Genomic DNA, 6,666 nt, shown 5'->3' on the forward strand with positions numbered 1-6,666 from the left:
GGGGTGAAGTAATAACGATGTATTTATTGCAGGTCCACTTTTTTCTTCAAACGGTAGAAAACATAATGCACCCATCGTAAATAATCTCAACTCCTTCCATGTGCATGGACCCTTCGAACTGCATTTCCCAGGGCATGAAGCGACCACTGCCATGTGCCACAAGCGACTATCGGCGTCCCTCTTTCGCCAAAGCTAATACGCGAGGGCAAGCGAGAGAGTAACGGGCTTGTTAGTACAGTTAAGCACAGTAATTTCTATTTTTGTAAGAGAACCTTTCTTCTCCCGCTAACATTTCACATCTATTAAACGCGTTTTTTGTATCAGAAAAAAATCATATCATTACTGATTTTTGCATGAAGCATTCCAAAGGTGCTCCAATGATCTTATCAAAATTCAGTAATGATCGCATTAAAATTAAGCTTACAATCAAGCTCTGAAGTGAATTTAAACCTTTCGTTTGACACGCCTCCAAAATACTTCTGGCTTTACAGTTAAAAAATAAATCAACGAATTTTTAGCTACTAAAAACTTCAAATTTTATTTCAAAATCTTGTTAAAACTAGAAGTTATTTTAAATGTATGCAACTTAAAAATTTTTTTTTGAAATGTTTTTCGAACTTCTGAATGTCTTTTGAAATTATTAGAATTTTTCTGTCAACTTTTAGAAATTTCGCAAATTATAAAAAATCATATTAAAATATTCTAGACTCTTTTAACAATTTTGTAAATCATTTAAAATCTTTTTAAGCATTCTTTGTAAATAATATTCCAAAATGAAAAATGGTTTTCAATTTTCCTAGGAATCTAAGGAAAATGTTTTATTCTTTTGAAGCCTTTCATAATTTTTTAAAAAGTTTCTCATTTTTTTTTAATTTGCAAAAATCGACATTTTATTTTAATTTAAACTGTGGCTATTTGCACCGAAATTTCGTTTCGACTAGCCGAATTTTGTTGGTACAAACTTCGTTTAAATTATATGAAATCATTTCAAGTTTTCAATTAATTTTCAATCTTTTCAAAACTTCCAAACACCTATTAAAATTACTTAAATTTCGTCTAGAAATAATAAGGGTCCAATTGCTGTTTTAACATCTAAATTGAAACATTTCACTTAGACACTAAACCTTTCTTTTTAAATAACAATCAAAATAGTAACGTTCAAAGCTCAAAAGATATTCGAAATTTTAACGATTTAAGTTTTCCCAGGTAAAACAATTCAATTTCAAATTGTTTATTTTTAAATATTCGGTTTTGATTTATTCGGCTTAAATAAACAGTCAAATATTGATAAATATAAAATAATTATTATTGTTTGTAATAAAAAAATTAAAAATAACATGAATTAATATTTTACAATGAGCCAATATTTTTAATTTAGTGAAAGCGTTTAGTTAAAAATACATTTTTTCGAAGTAATTTTTTAATTAAAAATAGTAAATATATAGTTATAGGAATAATAGTAATAATAATAAGCTTAAATTTAATCCGTTTATTACTGAATTTTAATACAGTGATTGGAGCACCTTTGGAATGCTTCATGCAAAAATCAGTAATTATATGATTTTTTTCTGATACAAAAAACGCGTTTAATAGACGTGAAATGTTAGCGGGAGAAGAATGGAGACACAAAAATGGTTATTTTATTTTCTTCTCATTGAAGTATTAATCTGAATTACTTTATGGAATGTTAATAAATTTCTGTTCTTGTTAGATTATCTTCAAAATTATTATTTTACAAATGACTTTCTATATGAACAACAATAGATGTGAAGCCAGAAGTATTTTCGAGGCGTGTCGAACAAAAGGTTTAAATTCACTTCAGAGCTTGATTGTAAGCTTAATTTTAATCCGATCATTACTGAATTTTAATACGATCATTGGAGCACCTTTGGAATGCTTCATTCAAAAATCAGTGATTATATGATTTTTTTTTATACAAAAAACGCGTTTCATAGACGTGAAATGTTAGCGGGAGAAGAATGGAGATACAAAAATGGTTATTTTATTATCTTCCCCTTGAAGTATTAATCTGAATTATTTCATGGAATGTTAATAATTTTCTGTTCTTGTTAGATTGTCTTCGAAATTATTATTTTACAAATGACTTTCTATATAAATAACAGTAGATGTGAAGCCAGAAGTATTTTGGAGGCGATTCGAACAAAAGGTTTAAATTCACTTCAGAGCTTGATTATAAGCTTAATTTTAATCCGATCATTACTGAATTTTAATACGATCATTGGAGCACCTTTGGAATGCTTCATGCAAAATTCAGTAATGATATAATTTTTTCTGATACGAAAAACGCGTTTGATAGACGTGAAATGTTAGCGGGAGAAGAAAGGTTCTCTTACAAAAATAGAAATGACTGTGCTTGACTGTACTAACAAGCCTGTTACTCTCTCGCTCGCCCTCGCGTATTTGCTTTGTCGGAAGAGGGACGCCGATAGTCGCCTGTGGCCACATGACCTTGGTCGCTTCATGTCCTGGGAAATGCAGTTCGAAGGGTACCAGGCATTACTTTCTTCTACACAATACCCAGATAAAGAAGTTGTTTAACTCGAAATCCTAGATGCTTTATTTTTAAAATGACACTAAAAAGTAAGTTTTTCATTATTTAAAAATATTTTCTTCATTTAGCCTATTTAGCCATTTCATATTGGATTGGCTTTTGGTTACTAAAATTAATAAAAATCGGCAATATTATAATAATTTCTTAAGTAATATTGTGTACTCTCTCCGAATCTGCAGTCGAATTTTCCAAATTTATCACGAATAAGTTTATGTTTACGTAGAAATACAATACATTTCTATTTAGATTAGAACACAACTATTTTTTATTTAGTTAAATATACCATTCTGAGTGTTATCCAGAAACCACGACGTGGACGTGGTGGTATGACGGTTTACTTTTTTTTAGTTTTATACTTTTTTAAATTATTTATAGTTTTTCAGTATTTTAAAAGTTTTGAAACGTGTTAACAACAAAATAAGAAAATTAACAAATATATTTTTATCTGTAATAAATATCTGTAGTTTGATAACGTGTTATACAAACAAACTAAAAATAAAAACGTTTGCTTTTGATAAAAATACTATTTAAATTGTAACTAAACAAATTTAATTACAAATCGAGATATTTAGATATTAAAATAAATAAATAGTTGAACAGGAAAAGAAGAAAATTCTACCACTGATTTCTTTATTCTTTTACTGTATGAAGGATCAGTCATCGAATTAATTTTATGGCGCTCCCAGCCAGTGATCCCAGATCTGAAACGATACGTGGTCCAATGCTATGACACGTCTATGTTCGTGTGAATATGGTAGGAGACGATATAAATGCCTGAGTTGCGCGCGCAACCCATTTCTCCTCTTCTGAATTTGAAAACTCGAAGGTGTACGTTTGCCAGTCGGAACACTTCGGCGGTTTTATTTATATCTCTATCTCCTTTGAAATAAAATGAAGAGATTAGAATTTTAATATTTCCAGATTTCGATGCTGGACTGGCGATTCTCATGCTTTGAATACTTCTTGCGTAACTATTTTGTAAAAAAAGTCCTCTTTTCTATCAGAATTCAACTACTTTGTTAAAATTTTTATTTCTTTTATTTGAAGGTTCATCTCTTTCGTTGAAAATACATTTTTGATACTGACAATTAATCTATACCATTTTTGGTTTAAAAAACATGTATTTTGTTAACAATTCGTCTTTTTTTTGTAGAAATTAAATAGCTTTATGAAAAATTTATACTTTTTGATTAAAAATTACATTTTTCGGTTGAATTATCTACTGTAAATATTTTTTGGTTGCAAAGTCGTTTCGTTGTAAATGCAACTATATTGTTAAAAATTAAAATCATAATTTTTGGATGGAAAATTCGATTATTCACTTAAAGTTGAACCACTTATTAAAAAAATTAATTTTTTCTTATTAAAGATTCATAATTATAGTTAAAAATTCAACTATTTGCCTTTAAATTAGGTTAAAAACTCAGCTTTTTTGTAGATAATACTCTTTTTGACTTTTAAAATTAAAATTTATTAGAATTAAATTGACCTTTTTAAGTAGAAATTTAATCCTTTTGGTTGAAAATGTATCATTTTTGGTCAAAAATGCAATTGTTTGGTTAAAATATAAACTGTTCATCCTCTTGTGTTTAAAAGTCGATTATTTCATTAAGAGTTGGACTACTTTGTAAAAAAAAGACTTTTTTTTAATAAGGTTTTATAATTATAGTTGAAAATTTAACTATTTGGTTAAAAGTTTAACTCTTTGATTGAAAACTCATATTTTACGCTTAAGAAATTCAACTTTTTGTCGATAATTTGTCTTTTTGACTTTAAAATTAAATAATTTCGTTCATAATTCATGTATTTTGTTTGAAATTTGTCTTTTTTTGTAGATCATTAATTTTCTTGGTCGAAAATTCATGTTATTGGTTGACAATTCAACGACTTTGTTGAAAATAAATTTTTTCCGCTTAAAATTATTTATCTTTATCTGAAAATGTAACTATTATAGGATTGATTACAAATTAATCGTATATATTGGGTAAGTTTGAAAATCGTTTTTTTTTATAGAACATTAATCTTCTTGGTCAAAAATTCACCTTTTCCCTTGAAAATTTAACAATTTTGTTGAAAATTCGTTTTTTTCCTTGATCAATTCAATTTTTTATCGCAGCTTTTATCTGGAAATTGAACTATTCTATTTTTGGTTAAATTGTATCCTGTAAATTATATTAGTTAAAACACCAATTATTTGTTAGAAAATTAATTTATTTGTTTTCGATTATGGCTTCAAATATTATTTCAGTCTAAAAATTTTTATTTTTAACCCATTCAATTTGAAATTTCTTAATTAAAAAAAGAAAATTTCGTTAATTATCAGCAATATTTGACCGTTCATTTAAAACAATCCATTACAAACAACTGTTAATAACTATACAAATTTGAACAGAATGGTTCGAAATAGAAAGCCTTGAATTGTTAAATTTGTAATGAGCTGAATTTTAAGTTTAAACGCTATAATTTTAATTTAAAAAAAGATTCAGAATTTAATTTAATTAAGCTTTTTGAGAATTGTACAGTATTCAAAAAGAATAACAAAAATTGTTGTGATTGCTAAGAACATTGAAAATGATTTTTTATTTTGACAAATAAATTTTAAGTGAGTATTTGAAAACATTTTAAAAATTAAAAAAAAAATAATCCGGAAGATTTTAAGGACATTTTTTTATTTTGCAGTTTTTTTAATTTTAGGGCAAAAATCTAATTAACAAAATATATCAATTTTCAACCCAAAAGTTTACTTTTTAAAAAATTAAATTAATTTTCTATCAAATAATTGCTGTTTTAACTAATACAATGTACAGGATAAAGTTTCAACCAAAAATCGAATAGTTGAATTTCCAGATAAAAACGATTACTTTTTAATCAATCCTAGAATAGTTACATTTTCAGATAAAGAAAATAATTTTTATTGGAAAAAATAGATTTTCAATAAAGTTGTGAAATTCTCAACCAATAACATGAATTTTCGACCAAGAAAATTAATGATATAAAAAAAGACCAATTTCAAAGAAAATACATGATTTTCAAGGAAATCATTTAATTTCAAAGTCAATAAAACGAATTATCTACAAAAATTTGATTTTTTTCAGCGAAAAATATGAGTTTTTAATCAAAGAGTTAAACTTTCAACCAAATAGTTAAATTTTTAACCATAATTATAAAACCTTGTTGAAAATAACAGTATTTTTTTGCAAAGTAATTCAACTCTTAGTGAAATAATCGACTTTTAAGCCCAAGAAGATGACCAGTTCATATTTCAACCAAACAATTGCATTTTTGACCAAAAATGATACATTTTCAACCAAAAAGATTAAATTTCTACCAAAAAAGGTCAATCTAACAAAATATATGAACTTTCAACAAAATTATTTAATTTTAAAGTCAAAGAGAGTATCATCTACAAAAAAGCTGAATTTTCAACCCAAAAATATGATTTTTCAACAAAAATTTTAATTGTCGACCAAATAGTTTAACTTTCTATAAAATTTTTGACTTTTAATGTCTAAAGATGCAATTTTAACAAAAAATTAAAATTTTTAACAAAAAATTTAATTTTAAGGCAAACAGTTGAATTTTCAACTATAATTATGAATCCTTAATAAGAAAAAATTAATTTTTTTACTAAGTACTTCAACTGTAAGTGAAAGTTAAACTATTTGGTTGACAATTGAAATTTTGGTTGAAAAATCATATTTTTGGGTTAAAAATTCAGCTTTTTTGTAGATGATACTCTTTTTGACTTTAAAATTAAATAATTTTGTTGAAAGTTCATATATTTTGTTAGATTGACCTTGTTTGGTAGAAATTTAATTTTTTTGGTAGAAAATGTATTATTTTTGGTCAAAAATGCAATTGTTTGGTTGAAATATGAACTGTACATCTTCTTGGGTTTAAAAGTCGATTATTTCACTAAAAGTTGAATTACTTTTTTAAAAAATACTGTTTTTTTTTTCAACAAGGTTTTATAATTATGGTTAAAAATTTAACTATTTGGTTGAAAGTTTAACTCTTTGATTGAAAACTCATATTTTTCGCTGAAAAAAATCAACTTTTTGTAGACAATTCGTTTTTTTTTACTTTAAAATTAA

This window comes from Belonocnema kinseyi, chromosome 5, assembly GCF_010883055.1.
Source record: "Belonocnema kinseyi isolate 2016_QV_RU_SX_M_011 chromosome 5, B_treatae_v1, whole genome shotgun sequence".
Lineage (NCBI taxonomy): Eukaryota > Metazoa > Arthropoda > Insecta > Hymenoptera > Cynipidae > Belonocnema > Belonocnema kinseyi.